The following is a 22,511-nucleotide window of genomic DNA, read 5'->3' as shown; positions in this document are numbered from 1 at the left end:
GTATACTTCCATTGAGGTCAGTAGAAAATTACAGATTGCCTGCCTTGATACACTTATAGGCTCTTTTAAGAATATTATCTGAAATTATGAATAGAGGCTCAAACAATGTCATGTGCTGTCAGTTATCACGAAATTAATTGACTTAAAATTCAGACGCATTACTGTGCAACGATACACCTTTGTAAGCTTGTAAAACCTTGCCCCAAAAAGTATTTATTTTCCGGCGAGAATTAAAAATTCTGGCGCTATCTGGTATCAAAACGCTCACTGCGACGTCTCTAATTCACTCTCATTGCGCATATCCAGCCGCCTGGCGACCACGTGCTCGTCGTCTCTTTGTCGAGTGTTTAACATGGATAATACAGTGTGCAGTAGCTATTAACTATCTCCGTGCTCTTGAAATGTAACTTAACGCTGTGCTTTCGTAACGTAAATCAGTCTTCTCTCGTAGTGTCCACAGGAGACAAGCATTCCTGTGTGCCGTTCACACGCCACAGGCGTGTGTCTTAGTTGGGCACGTCGTGGTGTCAGCAGGGAACAGACATTCCTATGTGCCGCTCATGCACCACAGACGTTAGTTTTAGTTGGGCAGGTCATGGTGTCTACAGGGCAGACATTCCTGTGTGCCGCTCACACACCATAGGCGTTAGTTTTTAGGTGGATTTATCTAGCCAAGCTATCGTTGTTGTACTGTTTGTAAATATACCTCATCAAAAGGTACCTGTGCTTTCCTTGTCTACCAGGAGACTGAACCAGGATGTGCATGTGGTTGGTGGTGTATAAGTGTTAAGTAACCCGATCTATGATACGGCTTTCATGAAGTTAGGTGTTCTGATTCGTCTCTGCCAGTTTTTCTTAACCCAGCAGCTGCTAACACTATACAGGTGCCTTATCATTCTTGTATGGAGTATACTCACATGTATAGAGGGTTGGGGGGTTTCACCCATACCGCATATTTAGATAGTTTGGAATCGAAAGCATTTCGTCTTATCAACTCTCCTCTAAATGACTGTCTTCAACCTCTCTCTCATCGTCACAATGTTGTATCTCTTCCTATTTTCTACTACAATATCATAAGACTTTCCTTATGTTGCAAAGATGATGTAAATAATAATAATAATAATAATAATAATAATAATAATAATAATAATAATAATAATAATAATAATGATAAATAATAATAAATTTGGGCTAAGTAATAAACGCATTTATTTTATTTTTTTCCTGAATTGCTGTCATTTCCTTCCACTGTGTGTTTTCCCCAGGCTTGAAGTCTAGTTTGGTAAACCTCAACGGTATGCAAAATGTTTTCCGTCCATAAAACGTGCTTAAGTTGTTGAAGGGTGAAGTACTGTCCGTGTTACAGATGATTTATTTAATTATCATTTTCTCACATTTTCTTCTTTTAGTTTTCGTGAAAAATTATCACTGGAAAAATTATATTTCATCATCAGGATTATTTAAGAAATCACATTTTAAACAAGTGGTTTTCGACAGAATATATATATATATATATATATATATATATATATATATATATATATATATATATATATATATATATATATATATATATAGTTTGGTCCAATTTCTTTTTTTTCTTTTTTTTCCAGAATTGCTGTAATTTCCTTCCACTGTGTGTTTTCCCCAGCCTTGAAGTCTCCCTCCCACAACTCCATTACCGCAGCCTAGCAGTCCTCTATAAAAAGTTCACCACTGCCTGTTCTCCTCACTCGCTACGCTCTTCACCCAGGCAATACTAGGTCCTCGCTCATACCTCCGTGTGTCTCCTGAGCTCCTGAGCATCGCGCTGCCAACATGAGGGTCATGGCGTCTGGTGTCTTGCTGCTGTTGCTGCTGTGTGTAAGTATTGGTGTGTGTGTGTGTGCGTGGCCGTGGGCGAAGGTCACTACTAATAAAAACATAGGGCATATATGGAAAGTTGCAGGAATCCATCAGGGCTACATGTGGCAGTCCTGTGTAACACCCACTCACTGTATCCACCTCTCATCCCCATTCCATAAATCTTCTTTTAAAAGCTCCATATTGACTCGTCACTAGCCTGATTATTGAGTCTATTCCAGTCGTCTACTGTTCTATTTGTAAACCAATTTCTCCCTATTTTTTAAAATTAGCATTATATGAATGGGTTAATTTCCATGAGCACATTACCAAATCGCTACATCATGTAGAGTTTGTAGACGATTGTTCCCAGCTTTTGATCATGATATTTTAAGTACTATATAACACATATAAACAATAAGAATCAGGGATGATGACTTGCTCTTGTTAAACGTTGTATCCATCGAGGAGAGAGAGAGAGAGAGAGAGAGAGAGAGAGAGAGAGAGAGAGAGAGAGAGAGAGAGAGAGAGAGAGAGAGAGAGAGAGAGAGAGAGAGAGAGAGAGAGAGGCTCACTCTGTCCGAGGAAGACTAGCCATGACTTCAGTGTTGAACAAGACGAGTGTTGTTGCTGCCGGGAAAGCTCGGCTGTGTTATTGCCTATGGTCTGACCATTTTGAATTCAGCGTTTAGGCGCTGTTCTTTCCTGGCATGCGGTGTACCACACTTATACTAAGACACACCTGATGTCAGGTACTTCCTACCTGGAAGCTACCTCTCCCGCTCGCTCTCGTTACTTCCACGGACGAGAAAAAGAGCTTATTTGCTTAGTAAGTAGGTATTTTTTTGGAAGGAAAGGCTAATATTGACCCCTCAAGAGCAAGAAGATGAAAATATAACATCATAGTTTATGGGAAATATATCCTAAAGGAAACCTATCATATTTAAAATGAATTTGCAGTGAAGAGAGAGAGAGAGAGAGAGAGAGAGAGAGAGAGAGAGAGAGAGAGAGAGAGAGAGAGAGAGAGAGAGTGGTGTGTGTGAGGAGCGAGGTTATCAGCAATACGTATGCTCTAATTTGATGATTGGCCCAGTACAAGGTTTGGCAACACCGCAAGCCAGGGAATCCCTGGAAAGGACAACGCCTAAACACTCAATTCAAAATGATTAGACTGTAGTTTCTGTCATCAAGACTCCGGCCATCAAAGGCAAGAAGATAGAAAGAGATTAAGTTTCTTTGTAAGTATTATCAAAAGAAAACCTCAACGGTATGCAGAATGTTTTCCGTCCATAAAACGTGCTTAAGTTGTTGAAGGGTGAAGTACTGTCCATGTTACAGATGATTTATTTAATTATTATTTTCTCACATTTTCTTCTTTTAGCATTCGTGAAAAATTATCACTGGAAAAATCAAATTTCATCATCAGGATTATTTAAGAAATCACATTTTAAACAAGTGGTTTTCGATAGAACATAAATATATATATATATATATATATATATATATATATATATATATATATATATATATATATATATATATATATATATATATATATATATATATATATATATATATATATATATATATATATATATATATATATATATATATATATATATTCCAATATTTAGTTTGGTGCCAATATTATTTTGGTACTAAAACAAAATCACAATCTAAATGTAACTATAAATAAAAGATAATTTAGCTGTTGTACAGGTGGCTAATTGGGGAGCTGTGGCAGCCAGGGTTGGTGGCGAGTCACTGGGCGTTCCAAGCCAGTGGCTGGTCATGTTTTTTTGTAGCAAAGACAGCTTTCTTTGTGGTAATCCTAAGTTCCGTGTTTCTAGGTTCTTATTTTCTTAGTGAATTTAATAAGTGCAAGCTCCAGCGTGGCGCAGAACTGATTTGAAAGGCTGCTGGCTGGTGACTGCCGCTTGAGGCAGGCAGGTTTGCTCCTCATAGGCTCTCAGCTCACCACGTCAAAACAATAGCTACTTCCCAATTTATTTATAGTAGTAACTAATACTTAATTTATACTATATTAATCTTAATTACCCTTTAGAATAGCTTTAAAACTTATATACAGATCACAGCACAAACCAACAATACATTGATATTATGCATGATGCGAGTGAAATTTCCACATCCTGGAGCAGGGCGTTACTTGAATCTATATTCAGGTAATATGACCACTTGAGATTAAATTCCGCCACCTATCCCGAGACCTTTGTGATGCTACTCGGGGTGGCCTGGTCCACACCTCTGTATCTGTACACTCCCGAACCGGGGGCAACCCTCCGGGTCTGTGTACCTCAATAAGGTTGGTTGATCAGGGCAGGCTCGGGAGAGCACTCCAGCAGAATTAATTTATTGATAGTTCTAAGAGTCCTTTGTCCCTTGATCATGATTTTTATCAGGATACAATTTCAATATCCTAGTTAAAGGCCAATTAGATCGATTCTGCTCCATTTTTAACAAGACAATGTCGCCTTCCTTAAGGGAAACTACATTTTCACCTGGTTCAGCAGCATGGAATTTCTCGTGAAGACTGCTGAGATATTCATCAGACCAGTATTTCTTCACCTTTGTAACAATTTGTTTTGTTGATGATAACTTTCTCACAAAATCTGGGATCTATATTCTATGGTGTTTTTTTTTTTTTTTTTTTTTGGTGTAGGCGGGCACCAGCCAAGGGCAAAAAAAATTGCAACAACAAAAAAAGGCACACTTAGGTACCGGTCTCCATACAGTCGAAAACCTCAGTAAAAAATACAGGATAAGTGTCTTGAAACCTCCCTCTTGATTTCATTTTGTGAGTAACATGATGTACTCCTTTCTTACATACTCGTATAGGGCACATATGCGGGCTTTCTCATTTTTTTTTTTTTTCGTTTGGTGTGATTCATTGAAGCATAATGTGGACTTTCCTAACTCCACTATGGTCTGACCATTTTATTCTTTCCGGGGATTTCCCGGCCTACGACGCTGCCAAATCTACTGGGCAAATTATCAGATTAGAGCCTAACCTCACTCCCCACACCTCTCTCTCTCTCTCTCTCTCTCTCTCTCTCTCTCTCTCTCTCTCTCTCTCTCTCTCTCTCTCTCTCTCTCTCTCTCTTTCTCTCTCTCCCTCTCTCTCTATGGATGCAGAATTTACATTTCACGCAATTTTTTTTTTTTTAAGAAATCTATACTCGTCTATGAATTATGAGAATTAGAGAAAAAACCTGAGTGCCTCTCTCTCTCTCTCTCTCTCTCTCTCTCTCTCTCTCTCTCTCTCTCTCTCTCTCTCTCTCTCTCTCTCTCTCTCTCTCTCTCTCTCTCTCTCTCTCTTCAAATAGTTAAATCTAGAAAGGTAGCTAGCTCAGGGATGGTGAGAAATAGCTTAAGTGTTTACTACACAAACTGTAGAAGTATTCTGAATAAAATAGACTTACTTAGAGGAATAGCGAGCGTTGAGAAATTTGATATCATTGCTTTAACTGAAACTTGGTTAGATATGTCAGGAAAAGTATTTAATCCGGAGGTTAAGATAGATGGGTATACAATGTTCTATAAAGATAGGGAAAACAGGAGAGGAGGAGGCGTCGCGTTATACGTTAGGGACACATTACAGTGTTGTACCAACAGTAGAATTAAAACAGATAACAAAGCAGAGTCGATATGGGTAGATATTAAAGAAGGATCGCAGTCAGTAGTACTAGGGGTAGTTTACAGACCACCGACCAGTACAGAGGAAATTAACACCTCACTGTGGCAGGAATTAAATAGAGCAGGCAGGTACAGTCAGGTATGTGTGGTAGGAGATTTTAATTTTAGGAATATCGACTGGAGTCTGATGGTGGGTAACAAGGAAGCAGAGGAATTTCTTAAGGTAATTCAGGATAATTTTTTAAAACAGGTAGTCGTAGAACCCACAAGGGGGAATAATATTCTAGATTTAATTCTTACTAGCAGGGAGGAAGCAGTCACGCAGGTAGAGGTTGGAGGACAGCTAAGTAACAGTGACCATAGGGAAATTAGGTACAATTTAGAATGGGAAGAAACAGTTAGAAACAAAAACACTAGTAAAATACCTGACTTTAGGAGAGCAGATTTTGAAGAATTAAAAAGGTACCTCCAAGGAGTGGACTGGCAAAGGATGCAGGGTGAGGTCAGGTCAGGGACGGAGTTCAGAGAGATAAGGCAGGATGAGAGAGGTGAGGTGAGGCGTGAGGGTGTAGGACAAGAGGAGGGAAGATGTGTCCGGAAGGGAGGAGGAAAGAGGAAGGGGGGAGATAGGTGTGAGTATGTTGGAATGTCAGGTCATGCTGAAATGAGAGAGGTGAGGTCGAGGCGAGTAGATGAGGGAGTGGAGAGGATGGTAGGGGACGAGATGAGGGGACTAGGTGAAGTAAATGTAGATGAATTGTATAAATACTTCGTAGATGAAGTTCATACAGGTCAGTTAGCAAATATCCCGTATAGAACAATAAAATCACAAAAAAAATGACCCTAAATGGATGACTGCTAGGTTAAAGCATTATATAGGGCGTAAGAGAAGTATATATAGGAGATTAAGGGCAGGTGAAGAAGTTTTAAGGACACAATATAATGAATTAGTTAGAACAGTCAGGAAGTTAACGAGGAAAGCTAAGGAAAATTATGAATCAAAGGTAGCCAGCCAGGTGAAGACGGACCCCAAGGGATTTTATCAGGTATACAGGACGAAGAATAAGGATACTATAGGTTCATTAAAGGCAGCAGATGGGGAGCTGGTTAGTTCTGGGGAGGAGATTAGTAAACTTCTGAATGATTATTTTTTAACTGTCTTCACCCAGGAAAACATGCAGGATATGCCAGATAGTGAACAGGTGTTTAGAGCAGATGAGAATGAGAAGCTGACAGATATTTCCATAACTAGGGATATAGTGGAACAGGAGATAGATAGGCTAAAAAAGTTCAAGTCACCAGGACCTGATGAAATCTATCCCAGAGTACTTAAGGAATGTAAAGAGATTATTAGTGAGCCGTTAGTTTCTGTCTTTAGGAAATCACTGGAGTCGGGTGAGGTACCAGTAATGTGGAGGCAGGCTAATGTAGTACCCATCTTTAAGAAAGGAGATAAAACTTTAGCGTCTAATTATAGACCTGTCAGCTTAACTTCAGTTGTAGGTAAAATGTTAGAGTCAATAATAGCAAGGAACATTAGGGAACATTTAGACAACCATAACTTGATCAATCAGTCACAGCATGCCTTCACGAAGGGGAAGTCTTGCCTGACAAACTTGTTAAGTTTTTACAGTAAGGTGTACGAGGCAGTAGATAATGGTGATAGTTATGATATCTTATATCTGGACTTTAGTAAAGCATTTGACAAGGTACCCAATCAAAGGCTCCTGAGAAAGGTTAGGGCACACGGGATAGATGGGAAAGTGTTAGGCTGGATAGGGTCATGGCTTAGTGACAGGCGACAGAGAGTGGTAATAAACGGCTCGAAATCCGAGTGGGGTCATGTAATTAGTGGGGTGCCACAGGGATCAGTATTAGGGCCATTGTTATTTCTAATGTATATCAATGACTTGGATAGTGGAATTAGTAGTGATGTTAGTAAATTTGCGGATGACACAAAGATAGGTAGATTAATTAGGTCAGAATCGGATGCCATCGCCTTGCAGGCAGACTTAGATAGAATGAATGAATGGACGGATAGATGGCAAATGCAATTTAATATCAATAAATGCAAAGTGCTTAGCGTAGGTAGAGGAAACCCACACAATAGGTACACATTAGACAACCAAACTCTGGTAGGTACAGGGTACGAGAAAGATTTAGGAGTTATAGTTAGCTCTGAACTCCGTCTAGGGAAACAATGCATACTCGTAGAAGCCAGAAACAGGGCAAATAGGGTACTAGGATTCATTTTTAGGAGGGTTAAAAGTAGAAGGCCGGAAGTAATATTAAAGTTATACTTGGCGCTGGTCAGACCTCATCTAGACTACGCGGTGCAGTTCTGGTCCCCACATTACAGGAAAGATATAGGTCTATTAGAATCAGTACAGAGGAGAATGACTAAAAGGATACAGGGGATGAGGAGTATTCCTTACGAAGCGAGGTTGAAGCTGTTAAATTTACATTCTTTAGAGAGACGTAGGTTAAGAGGGGACCTGATAGAAGTCTTTAAGTGGTATAAGGGTTATAACAAGGGAGATGTAAGCAAAATTCTTAGGATCAGCAACCAGGGTAGAACAAGAAATAACGGGTTCAAGCTTGAAAAATTTAGGTTTAGGAAGGAGATAGGAAAAAATTGGTTCTCAAATAGAGTGGTACATGAGTGGAACGGACTCAGTAATCATGTAGTTAGTGCTAGGACACTAGAGAGCTTTAAGAGAAGATTAGACAAGTTTATGGATGGAGATAATAGATGGAAATAGGTAGGTGTGTTCATACAGGGACTGCCACGTGTAAGCCTGGTCGCTTCTTGCAGCTTCCCTTATTTCTTATGTTCTTATGTTCTTATGTGCTCTCTCTCTCTCTCTCTCTCTCTCTCTCTCTCTCTCTCTCTCTCTCTCTCTCTCTCTCTCTCTCTCTCTCTTCCTCGCGCGCGGCGAGAAAGGAAGTGACCGATGGATTGACACAGCCACTCTGACAGTGTGACCTGAGTGAGTCGTTCAAAGAAACGTGACGACGCTGGGAGGAAACTCTGCCAAATATGGTGGTGTTTGCAAAAAAAAAAAAGGCAGTTATCACTAAAAAAAATAAACACATACTACACTAACTTTTTAGAGGATTACAGTGTAATACTACAACTATATTTAATTTCGAAGTAGTAAGTACCTGACATGATGTGTGTGTGTGTTGGAACAAGTTTGGCAGAGCTGGAGACCGGGAAATTCCCAGAAAGGACAACGCCGAAATGCTCAGGGTAAAATGGTCTGATCATAGTCTGTTTATCTTACTTTCTAACCCTTGGTAATTGCCGCAGTGAACTGGGTTGTGCTTTTCAGAGCAAAACGCACATTTCTTAATTGCTGGTGTTTTAGTTCTCGCACATCAAGCTGTATCCTCAGTATTATTGACTTCAGGGATTCAAATTGATCCTGAAAAGTTGTAAATCCTTATAATTATGGTTAGGGGATGCTAAATCTAGGAGCTTATAGACCAGTTTAGTGGTTATTTGCTCCTTTTCATCATAATTCTCTCTAAACAACCTGATTGAAATATCATAGTTTTCTTCTGTAATGGCTAATTCAGAAACTATTAGGTAGGCAGTATCTTTTAGTTGGCTTAACAGATAGGAGAATTTACTTCTTTTTGCAATGTCTTGTCTCTGATGGATTAATCCCTTATATTTACTCCAGAATGAGGGCCAATCAATGATATTCCCTGTAAATTCTGGTAAAGTTATGGCTAGCAATGTTATGTTAAGCTGGCCTTTCATTGCGGAATTAGGAGGGGAGTTCTTAGTCGAGTTACTTCTTAATACTTCTAATTCGTCTTCAGATATAGTTAACCTTTCCCTATAATTTACTTCCTATTGTTCATAATTTGAATTAGGTTGTTCATAATTTTCATCAGCTTACAGTTTACCTTCTAAGTGGTTGAATGTAGCCTGATAACTACTTAATTTTTCCTTTATTAATTCTATTACCCTTTGTAATTTGTCTTGGGTTAATTTGTTACTATCTATTAGGTCATTACCTTCCTTGGTAGTTCTTGTTAACCAACCTTGTTTTGTTCTGAAGCATTTCTTTAAGATTTTAATAGACATGTTTGTAGATAAAATTTCAAGTTGTTCTTATTTGCTGGTTATATGAACAGTCGCCTGCTTGCCCACCTGTTATTTGTTGTGGTTGTTGTGGTTGCTCTGCTGACCTCAGCAGGTGTTTGAGTTGTTTCAGCCTTAACTTTAGATTAGTGGTTTGTATAATACGCCTTCAGCACTTCATCCTCCCTTCTTCCACTCTATGAATTATCTGATATTGCAACACACGTTATATTTTTATGTTCTATTTGCACTATAACAACCTCAGAGGAACAGTGACTTTCTCTTTGTCTAATTATGCCTTTAATGTGTTCCTTTATGTCTCTAAGATCCGGTTTACTGATTTACATAATTGATAACCAGATACAATTTGATTAATTTGTGAGGCAATTTTAGTACCTATTTTTATCGACGATCGTGATCAAAGGTTTCAGGTCTGATCCCAGGACGTCGAAAAATTCCTTATTTCACATCCGTGAGTTTGCGGAATTGCTTTGGGGGTGTTGGTGTGGCCAATTAATGCCATACGAGACATCTGTTATGAAGCTTCTAGAACTTTCGGTACCTACAGGAAGACGCCTTCCTCACTCGGGTTACCACAATTAATTGTGGGAATTTTTTTGTCCTCAACATTCACCCTTATGCTCTCCCAGCTAACACACAATCACAGAAAGCATCGCTAAATATAATCATAAATAACAGATAACTTAGCTGTGGTATACGTGGCTAGCAGGAAGCTGTTACGGTTGGGGTCAATGGCGAGTTGGTGTCAACTTGGTGTTCCAAGTCAATGACTGGTCGAGTTTTCGTAGCAAAGACACCTTTCTTTGTGGTCATCCAAGTTCCGTGCTTCTAAGTTCTCATTAACTTAGTGGATTTAATAAATGCAAGGTGTAGGGTGGAGGAGAACTGTGGCGGAGCTGTTGGGTGGCGACTGCTACTCGAGGCGGGAGGGCCTGAACGCAGGAAAATCCGCACAATCTGTGCATGTGCGAGCACTTGATTGGCCGCCACCTTCTCATCAGCTAACCTAACCCTAACCTAACAAATTTAATTTAACCTAACCTTAACCTTAACCTAACTACCTTGTACCAAATTACTGGATATGGTCTCTTAATTACACTATGTAACAAAATTTCACTTTTGTCTTGTCCTTCGCCCCAAACCATAATTTTCCAGTTATTTCCATATAAACAAAACAGAAAAATAGATATCTTGATCCCAAAACTTTGGTTTTGCAATTAAAACAATGAGTTTACATTTTTGCCGTACTTCACTATAGAATGGGTTACTATTGGTTTTCATGTCTGGTAAAGAACTTTGCAAAATCTCAGTTACTTATCTATTTGCTTTTGAAATGTTGCAAATGAGTTAAAACAATGAAGTAAAGAATATAAAAGTGTTCTGAAGATTTTATTTTCATTTTTAATAAGATCATTCTTGAACTGACTAGATCTTGCATGAAATTTCTCATATTTAGAATAATTTGATTACATTTCAGAAATCTCAAATCTTCCAGAATGTTCTATCAGACACTTTTAGAAGTTTCTAAAACATTTTAGAACATTTTATTTAATGTAAGTATTTCCAGAATATTCTAGAACTTTCTAGAATATAGTAGAAATAAGTAGAAGTATCAATAATTTTCTAGAATCTACAGGAATGTTCTAGAATTATTCAGAATATTCTAAAGTAGGTTCAAGAATATTCTTGGAAGATTGAAAATATTCTGGGACAGATTTTAGAAAGACTAAAAATATTCTATAGTACTACTTGTCTATATAAAAGTAGGGGTTTGCAGACCACTGATCAGCTCTGCTTTGGCTGCCTGAGAAGACACATCACAAGATGTAAAATGGTATTACGAGGCTACATTCATTCTCCAAATGCATTCTGCTATATATGTGGTCAATTCATCAAGACAAGAGTGAAGAAGTTATCTGTTACAGCATCTGGAAAAATGGTGAAATTTAGCTATTTTGGAGCAAAAAAATAATTCTAAAAGCCACAAAAGCAAAGTTTCACAGGAATAATGAACATTTTCTATTGTTTTGTAATAGAAAAGAGTTGGAAAATAATACTTGCTTGTCAAAGACAAAAATCGTGTTACATAGTGTTATTATAACACATTTTTTCGGCTAAGTTAGGTAAAGTTAGGTTTAGGTTGGTCAAGTTAGGTATGGTTAGTTAGGTTAGATTTGTTTAGGTTAGGTTAGATTAGGTTACGTTAAGTTAGTTGATGAGAAGGTGGCGGCCATTCACGAGGCGAGACTGGCCTGCACATGCGCAGAGTGTGCGGGGACTTACCTGCGTGCAGGCCCTCCCTTCGAGGCGGGCAGCCTGAGGCTGGTTCGCTCCTCGTGGGCTCTCAGCTCGCTACGTCAAAACAATAGCTACCTACATGCGCACATATCTACTTCCCAATTTATTTATAGTAGTAACTAATACATAGTTTGTATTACATATATCTATGTATTATTGGTTTATGTTGTGACTTGTATGTAAGTTGTAAAGTTATACTAAAGGGTAATTAAATTTAATGTTTTTTTTTCCTTCCTACATAAAAAAAAAAAAAACATTAAATTTAATTACCCTTTAGTATAACTTTACAACTTACATACAAGTCTCAACATAAACCAATAATACATAGATATTATATGTATCATTGGCTTATACCGTGACTTGCATGTAAGTTGTAAAGCTATACTAAGGGCAATTAAATTTAATGTAATACAAACTATGTATTAATTACTACTATAAATTATTACTATAAATTTTAAAATTAATTAATCATGAGCCTTAACCCAAGTTGCAGCTGTTCATTAAGTTTCCTTTTCTCGCAGCTTGTGGCCGAGTCGAGTTCAAGCAACGCACGGTAAGTTGCAGCTACTGTTGTGGTTGTCTTACACTAAGCAAACATCATGTAACAGTGACAGCATCAAACAATGAAAAATATGAAACAACAAGAACATCGAACAACACTAAAACCAAAAACAACTACAACAGCAAACAATAACACCAAACAACAACAACAACAACAACAACAACAACAACAACAACAACAACAATAACAACAACAATAACTGGCTATAACAACAAAAAACAACAATAAACAACAACACAACAACATCAACAACAACAAGAACAACAACAACAACAACAACAACAACAACAACAACAACAACAACAGCAAAAAACAACTAGATGAGGCAGTAGGCACCTGCCAACACAATAACTTTTCCCAGAACTAAACCGGTTTCGTACTGGATCGAGGGGTACTGTGAACTTACCAATGACCCAACTGTGACCTCAGTGAACGTTTCCTTTGTGTCTCCCAGTACAAGTGGGCAGTCAAACACAACTCTTTTCCTTCACACAAATCTACTTGCACGTAATATATACACACCCTTCACTCCAATTAAAAAAAAAATTCAATATGATGACTCCTTTACTAGTCTCGGAGTCCACATCCGGAGAGGGGACCACAAATGTCTCCAGGTCGGACTGCTTTTCTTCTCAACTTTTTCTTTATTAACTTCTGCAACATTCCCGCCTTTAGACTTCGGTTTAGATTTAGAACACCATCTCTCCTCTAGTAAACCTCATCTCTTTTTCCTCACCAAAACGCAGGTGTCTGAGGCCTGATAGTAATCCCTTCTTTGTTCCCTCCTAGTTTCTTTATTATGATTTTCAATCCAAAGCTATGTGCGAAACGATCTAACTTGCTCTCGTACCCACACTCTTGAATCTTCCAAAGTTTCTACCATTTACCTACCATTGGTTACTCTAAAACTAAATTTATCTGTGTTGTATACCTCTCAAATAACTCCTTTAACTATAACATTTTTTTTTTTTGACTATTTAACTTCCAAATTAGAGCATATTCTGATTCTTACTTTTCACTGAGATTTCCATTCTTGGAGACTTCAATATTCACCAACAGCTTTGCCTTTCCCCACCCTTCACTGACCACGCTGGTGAACTAGTCTTCAACTTTACCATCTCCCACGACCTAGAGCAAGTAGTGCAACACCCTACTCGTATTCCTGACCGTGATGGAGATACACCCAACAATCTTGTCCTTTTCCTGACCTCTAATTCTTTTGCGTATGCCATCACTGTCTTCTCTGTTAGGCTCCTCCGATCACAACCTCATATCTATACTTTGTTATATGGATCCACTCCCTCCTTACGATCTCCTAAGGGGGAGGTACCTCTAAGTTTTTGCCTCTGCTAATTAGGGGGACCTAAAGAGGTATTATTCTGATTTTCTTTGTAATGATTGCTGCATCAGTGTAACAGACCCGTCTCTGTATGCTGCGCGTATAACAGAGGAGGCATGGAGGCATGGGTGCGTACATTCCTCACTCTCTCTCTCTCTCTTCCTAAACCTTCCATCACCTGAATTTCATGCACTTTATATTTCTGCCTGGAATCATGCCAAGTTTGTTTCCGATTAGCCCAAAACTCCTCCATCAATAGAAAAATAGTAAAATCTTTCTAGATCTAACTCCCCTTGTGACTTCGGGCACCTCGTCAAAAAGTAACTCTAATAACTTTGCTTCTTCATCTTTGCCTCATTTATTTCAACCTGATGGTATAACTGCCATCTCATATATCTCTAAAGCTGAACTTTTCCCTCAAACCTTTGCTAAAAAAACTCTACCTTGGATGATTCAGTGCTTGTTCCTCCCTCTTATCCACCCTCCGACTATTTCATGCTACCCATTAAGATCCTTCGTAATGATGTTTTTCATGCTCTAGCTGGTCTTAACCCTCGGAAGACTTATATTGCTCTCTGAAACTATGTCTTCGTGTTTGTACCTTACCTAGTCAAACTTCCACTCTGCCTATTATTACGAACAGTGGACCACACTACATGTGACGCCCGCGGACACAATATGAAGTCGCCAACGCAAGTAATTCCTATTGTCTCCCCTTAGTAGGACTCAAGAAACCAAATCTTAACAGAAATGCAACGATTATATTTACAGAAAAAAAGACAAACAAACACAAAACAGCAGAAGCTCCAGGCCGGATATCACGCGCAACGCAAAGTTATTCCCTTCTTTTCACAACACAACCACAATAACACAAAATTCATTTTACCGTCTCGCCATACTCTAACTCCAACTCCAAAAAAAAAAAAAAAAAAGTCACAATAAACTTACAATTCGTTATTTAAATACCAACCAGGCGCATAACTGCAGTGAGCAAAAAATGCTCAAGTCACTTAACAACGGGGGAAATGTAGCTACTTACAAACTTACTAGCCGAGGAGGCGCGAAGGCGGAAGCAGGAAAGAGAAAGAGGCCTGCTGGGTCACTGCCTCTTTTATGCCCAGGGTGACCCAGCTTGGTGGCGTCTGGGAACTGAACGTGAAGCCACTCCCCATTTTTTTTTTTTTCTCTCCGTACAAAGGGGCGAAGCTACCCACAAATGGCCTCAGAGTCTACCTTCAGTGCCTCACGCTTGCCTTGTTCCTCATCAACAAAGTGACCACGTGGTACTTAAAACAAATGGGGACACCCACGTTCACTCATACAACACTCAGAGAAATTCACCCACGAAAGCAACATAATTTATTTTAAAAATACATTAATAGACAATAGTACACTAAAGACATTTATAAAAAAAAAAAAAATACTTGTATACATCACAAAACATTTCATGAAACTATCAACACGTACCTTTCCTTCTTGCTGTAAAGAGCACGCTTACCACTGACTGAACACTGCCATCCAGTAGCAGGCCAGAGCTTTGATCCTCTGACATGCTCTACCCAAGAGAGGCTTTTATCTTTAACGTTCGAGAATAGAGTGTAAAAATGGTATCTGGTCTAATCTCATAAACTAGCGTCCTATTGCTTTAATTTCCTGACCCTCTGAAGTTTTTTAATTATTCCTAAATAGGAAGATTCTTAAACATCCATCATTTCACAGCCATACATATGATCGCCAATATGGGTTCAGTCATGGCACCTCTATTGACTATCCTTACTTTTAAATACACGTTCCACAACACTATAGTGTGTGTAATGAATAAGTTTATTAGAAATACCTATAAATAAACAAGAATTGTATGTTCAAGAAAATAGTTGGATGTACATCAGGCAACACCCCACGTCCCAAGGCCATGGCTACTACACCCCCAGTTCTCAAAAAAAAAAAAAAAAAAAAAAAAAAAAACAATGAATTTTACCACTCAGTTTTCCTTTCCGATTACTCTGAATTCTCGTTTCCTATTTTTTATTTATTTTTTCTTTCTGATTATGGACCTGAGAAGTAACTTCTTAGGAGAAAGTAACTTACTTTTTTATGCGATGATTTCTGGGGAAATACAGCAGTCCGCCCCGTGTAGCCAACTCCGCACCATTTATAACCAAAATCTTTATCCCTCTTCACTACCGTAGCTTTCAATTTAATTTTATTGCTTTGATATTTTACACATATTGACATAAACATCGAAAAAACAATATAATCCCAAATATGTCTCAGTTCCTACAGAAGTATTCAGTCTATATTAACTCCGAGTCCAAAGGATACTACTCATACTACTCTTTTGGACAGGGTGAAATCAAAAGTTTTTCATCTTATCAACTTCTCCAACTGACTTTCTTCATCCCTTCTCTCATTGCCGCAATGTTGCATCTATTAATATCTTCTACCGTTATTTTTCACGCTAACTGCTCTTATGATCTTGCTAACTGCATGCTTCCCCTACTCCCGCGGCCTTGCTGTACAAAACTTTGTATTTTCTCTCACCCCTATTCTGTCCATATCTCTAATGCAAGACTTTACCAGTACTCTCAGTCATTCATCTCTGGAGCTCCCTGCCTGATTATGTATTTCCTTCTTTCTATGACTTGAACACTTTCAATAGGTAGGTTTTAAGACACCTATTCTCTAATTTTTTAATGATTCTTTTCGATCTCGCTTTGGGAACTGGCACTCAAGTGAGCCTTTTTTCGAACTTTTGTTGCCCCTGACCTGTGTCACTCTTATTCAAGAAGAAAAAAAAAGATAAAACAACAACAGCAACAACAACAACAACGACAACGACAACAACAACAACAACAACAACAACAAACACAACAATAACATCAACAAAGAACGTCATCACCAACAACTCCATTGTCATCAAGAATAATAAAACACACAGATTATTGATGATAATGACAATAATAACGCCGATAACGGTACTACAACTAGTGCTACTGATGCATAATAATGATTGTAATTCATAATTATTAATATTGTTATTATTACTATAATGATAATAATAATAATAATAATAATAATAATAATAATAATAATAATAATAATAATAATAATAATAATAATAATGATAGTAATGATGATAATAATAATAATGATAATAATAATAATAATAATAATAATAATAATAATAATAATAATAATAATAATAATAATAATAATAATGATAATAATAATTATAATAATAATAATGATAATAATAATAATAATTATTATAATAATAATAATAATAATAATAATAATAATAATAATAATAATAATAATAATAATAATAATGATAATAATAATAATTACAAAACTACAATAAATAAACAGCAATATTAATAAAGTGCGAAATGAGACTCCTACACAACAAATAATTATAACGACAAACGACTGTTTCCCATAACTGGCTGCAGGAAGAAGTGCCCCCCAATAGATCCTCTCACTCGTTGCTTCCACTACTACAATAACTGCAACCTGAATGACCCTTCTTCCTGTCGCCGTGGCGAAAAGTGCTGTCCCGGAGCGTGCGGTACTCAGTGTGTCTCGAGGTCCCGGAATCACTAATGAGGGTGAGTTTTGATGAGAGAGAGAGAGAGAGAGAGAGAGAGAGAGAGAGAGAGAGAGAGAGAGAGAGAGAGAGAGAGAATCTTATTTACAAGAGCTTTATTTATTAATTAATTAATTTATATTTATTTATTTATTTATTTATTTATTATTATTATTATTATTTATTTATATATTTTTTTTTGTAATTTAGCTTCACATTGGCATAACTTCTCTTCTTACACGTTTCCAGTAAGTAGAGATGACTGGTGTAAGGAAAATACGCAATAAGTGTAATTATGGTATTCAGTTAATAGGACATAGAAATTGAGGCATTTTGAAGTTATTTGAAAAAGAGTCTATTGGCTATTATTATTTTTATCATTCTTCAACCACTTCTTATAGTGATTATGATTGGTACTATTATTATCAATGCTTTTTCTTCTTTTTCGTTCTTTTTCTTTTTCTTTTCTTCTTCTTCTTCTTCTTCTTTTTCTTTTTTTTCTTCTTCTTCTTATCATTATTATTATCATCATTATTTAATTCTTCTTCTTCTTCTTCTTCTTCTTCTTCTTCTTCTTCTTCTTCTTCTTCTTCTTTTTCTTCTTTTCCTTCTTCTTATTATTAATGATTATATCATCATCATCTTTAAGGCTACCATAAACTATCAGTCATAACTGCACAATACTGATTGCACAAGCACACCGATAAAGTGTGGGTATGATTGAAAGAATGCGCAAATGATTGGAGATGACTGAAGATGGTTCAACATGATTTCATGTTTAATCGTCAATCATAACCCTTGCACAATCATGATTTTTTTTTTTTTTTTTTATTTAAACAAAATTTACATCAGGCTTAAAACAACACGTTTTTTATGCTGTTATTTGAAAAGCCTATACTTAAATGTAAAGAAGAAAATATATACAAAAAGTAAACTCATCCTACTATATATATATAGACATGATTAACACAGCACTAGTGTGGGGGGTTGTGTTTTACGCCACCTGTGTGCAGCCACTTTCACTTGCTGGAGTGTCATTGTCTGTGTATCACTCGTGGCTGCCGTAAACACATTCCACAGTCTGGAGGTTCTAGCTGTGTAAGAGCGCTGGTGCTGCCTCGAGTAAGATCGAGGCACTTGCACCAGCATGTCATTGGAGGTGGTGGTCCTGGACTCCCTCTGGACAGCTCGTGGTGGGAGCCTTATCGAGCTGAGATGAGGGACCTCCAGAACCCGGGCCTTGTGCTGGACCACCAGTGCCGACACGTCCCGCCGATGCTCCAGCGACGTGACTCCGGTCTGCTCCTCCTGCTGCTGCTGCTGCTGCTGCTGCTGCTGTCCGTCCATCCCCACCAAGCGCAGGGCACGGCGTTGCACAGCATCCAGTCTCTGCAAGTGGATGGGGGCACTCGACATCCAGGACAAGGCACTGTACTCCATACAAGGCCGTATCTGAGCCTTGTACAGTGTGAGGATGCCCCGGGAGTCGAGGTTTCCTGACATCCGACGCAGTGCAGAGACTCGCTGGGAGACCTGGTGGGCAACAGCAGCAGCATGGCGGTCAAAGCGCAGGCCACAGTCCACTGTCACTCCCAGCAACTTGACGTGTTCCTGGAGGGGAAGTGTCTGGCCTCCAAAAAACAGACAGCCTGAGACGGCTGGGGAGGCAGCTGGGGACCGTGAGATGACCATGGCCTGCGTCTTTTCTGGAGCGAAGCTGACTTGCCACGCCTCTCCCCACTCCATCACCAGCCTGAGCTGCCTATTTAGCTCTCTAACGGCTCGTTGACTGTCGGAGCGGCAGTAGGAGCGGGAGAGATTGCAGTCGTCGGCGTATGCAAGCAGAGTCGGGATTTGCCGCAGGAGGTCATCGATGTATATGTTCCACAGGATCGGGCCCAACACTGAACCCTGTGGAACTGAGGCCTGTATAGGTAACGGCTGGGATGCCTGTCCATTGATGACTACCCGGAGGGTTCTCCCCTGGAGGTAGTCCTCGAGCAGTGCAAGGAGGTTGCCCTGGATACCCTTGGCGCAAAGCTTTTTTACAAGCCCCGCGTGCCAGACCCTATCAAAGGCCCCAGCAATGTCCAGGGCCACCACAAGAGTATCCAGACCTTCGTCCAGGGCATCCTGCCAGCCTTGGGAGAGGAGGGTGAGGAGGTCCGCTGTTGAGCGGCCAGGCCGGAAGCCGAACTGTCTGTCTGAGAGGAGGCGGTGCTCACTCAGGTGATGACAGATGACACCTGCCACCACCTGCTCCAGCAACTTGCCCACCACGGAGAGCAGCGAGATTGGTCTGTAGTTGCTGGGCTCAGACTTTGAGTTCTTCTTGTGGGCTGGTACCACTCTCGCCTCCTTCCATATAGAGGGCCACCTGTGCTCCATCAGGCAGGCCCTGAAGACGCTGGTGAGAGGACCTGACAGCTCACTGGCGCAACGTTTGAGGAGCCGCGGGCTGATGTCGTCCGGGCCGGTGGCTTTGTTCTCCTCTACTTCCCTCATCAGCCGCTCCACCTGTTCACGTGTCACCTGAACATCGGCGACGGTGTGGTCTGTTTCCTGAGGGAGGTGAGGTGGACGTCTACCCGGATCAGTGACTGACATCTTCTCTGCGAAAAAATCAGCGAGTAGAGAAGCCTTGTCCTCACTGCTGGCGGCTGTTGTCCCGTCCGGCCTTGTTAGAGGAGGAACAGTGTCGCGGCGGCCTGTTCCTTGCTGCTCCTTGACAAGCCTCCACCAGGTCTTGTGGCCAACCCCTGAGCCACAGAGCTTTTGCCTCAGGTCCTCTCGCTGCTGCCGTCTCGCCCACCTGCAGGTAGCTGTCACCCGTCTACACGCCACACGGTGTTGGGCCCAGTTGTAGTGTGTTGGACGACGTTTGTACCTCACCCAGGCTTCGTGTTTAGCCTCAGCGGCCGCTCGGCATCGGTAACCAAACCAAGCAGGGTCATTAGGCCTAACGAGGTACCTTCTGCTAGGGACGTGTTGCTGCTGGAGGGCAAGGAGCTTGGTGGTGAGGGCACGGGCCTTTTCCTCCGCGTTGCCTATCAGTAGGGCGTCCCAGTCGAAGCGAACGATGTCGTGTCTCAGGGATGCCCAGTCAGCCTGCTCCCACAGCCAGATAGTGCGCGGGGCGGCGGCCTCCCTCGCTATATCCAGCTTGACTCGTGCCAGCACGGCATGGTGGTCGGAGGTGCCCACCGTCCCCAGTTGATGGCAGACGATGCTGGAGTCAGGGAGATCTGTTAGCACAGGGTCCAGCGACCCTCCCCTCTCATGTGTAGGGAAGGACACGTGGTTCGTCAGACCCTGCACCATCAGGAGGCTGTTAAAGGCATCCTGCTCCAGGTGGAAGTTTAGATCCCCCAGAATCATGACGTGGGAACACTTGTGCCGCTGTAGCATAGTGTCCAATTCCTCCGTCAGAAAATCCAGCGCTGAACGTCCTTGCCTTGGGGGACGGTACATGACACACAGGAGGAGTCCTGTGCTGTCATTTATTACCACTCTGAAGAACAGCGCCTCCATTCCTTCAGGCAGCACCACGTCAATTTTTTGAGTTTGGAGGCCGTATTTGAAGCAGGCAGCCACGCCTCCGCCCACTCTATGCTCACGGTCCTTCCTCACCCACTTTGTGTAGCCCGGGATGTTGCCAAACGTCGGCTCCACCTCACCACTGAGCCACGTTTCCGTGACGGCAACAATGTCCGCGTTGTGTCGGAGGACAAAGTTGTGGGTGAGGTCACCAAGGTTGGTGCGAAGGCCCCTCACGTTGGCCGACACAACAGTCAGGTGTCGGCTGAGGTGGCCAGTCTTTTGTTTTTTCTTGGCGCTGGTTTGACTTAGGGCTACCTTGGCAGGGGGAGGCGTGTTACTGCCTTCCCTGCCACATGAGTGGGCTCCAGTCGTGGTGTTGCCTGGGTTGTGGTTGCCATGATGGTGGGTAGGGGTGGAGAGGGGAGTCTCGAAAGGGCAGCTGAGGTTGAGGATTTAGCTCTTTTCTCCATCCTTCTGTCAGGACCCTTCTGAATGATTGACGGTGTGTGGCAATGACTGGGTAAAAACGTCAGTCTTACATGGCGAGTAGTATACGGGAAACTCAGCCCTTTTAGCAGAAGTTTCTTAAATTGTACCAAGATAGTAGTAGTAAAAGTAACAGCGGCAGTAGTAGTTGTTGTGATTATGACAATAATGATAATCATAATGATAATAATAATAATAATAATAATAATAATAATAATAATAATAATAATAATAATAATAATAATAATTATTATTATTATTGTTATTATTATTACTATTATTATTATCATTATTATTATTATTATTATTATCATTATTATTATTATTATTATTATTATTATTATTATTATTATTATAATCATCGTCACCATTATGACAGCATTCCTCCATGACGCAGGTCTCATGTGCTGCGGTGATTCCTCTGCAAAACCACCATGAGCTGCCGCCGCCGCCGCCGCTGCCCCACACTGCAGGCAACAATTATGGTTTCCAATTTAAGCTTACACCGATAAAATGTAGACATGATAATGTACTGACCATCTAATATATATATATATATATATATATATATATATATATATATATATATATATATATATATATATATATATATATATATATATATATATATATATATATATATATATATATATATATATATATATATATATATATATATATATATATATATATATATATATATATATATATATATATATATATATATATATATATATATATATATATATATATATATATATATATATATATATATATATATATATATATATATATATATACACACACACACACCTAAGTAAAAGATGCACTGCATTTTTTAAGCTGATTTTTTAAAGTTTTACCTTTTCCTGACCCATGTGTCATCGAAGTCTTTGTACCTACCCATCCTTTTGTCACTTCATGAGTAAAATGTTGATGGAAACCAACAAACATGTATCATTTTACTGTTCTGGTCATCCTTTCGTAATGTTAAGACTTTAGAAAAATACTAAACGAAATGTATGGCCTCAAAAAGATAATAGGCAGTTGTCTTAGTCTTATTTAGACTGTGCAGATTGTTAACGAA

General features: G+C 39.6%; 1 long non-coding RNA gene across 1 annotated transcript; it reads left to right on the top strand.

Moving 5' to 3' along the window:
* The first annotated feature begins 1,708 nt into the window (after positions 1–1,708).
* LOC135111533 (uncharacterized) lies at positions 1,709–21,981 on the top strand. The gene is made up of 4 exons (XR_010273765.1): positions 1,709–1,863; positions 12,433–12,464; positions 17,265–17,420; positions 21,822–21,981. It is a non-coding gene; the product is annotated as an uncharacterized LOC135111533 (long non-coding RNA).
* The last annotated feature ends 530 nt before the right edge of the window (positions 21,982–22,511 follow it).

The sequence above is a fragment of the Scylla paramamosain genome, chromosome 22, assembly GCF_035594125.1.
Source record: "Scylla paramamosain isolate STU-SP2022 chromosome 22, ASM3559412v1, whole genome shotgun sequence".
Classification (NCBI taxonomy): Eukaryota; Metazoa; Arthropoda; class Malacostraca; order Decapoda; family Portunidae; genus Scylla; species Scylla paramamosain.
The sequence above is the reverse complement of the archived record's forward strand: the minus strand, read 5'-3'. Positions and strand labels throughout refer to the sequence as shown.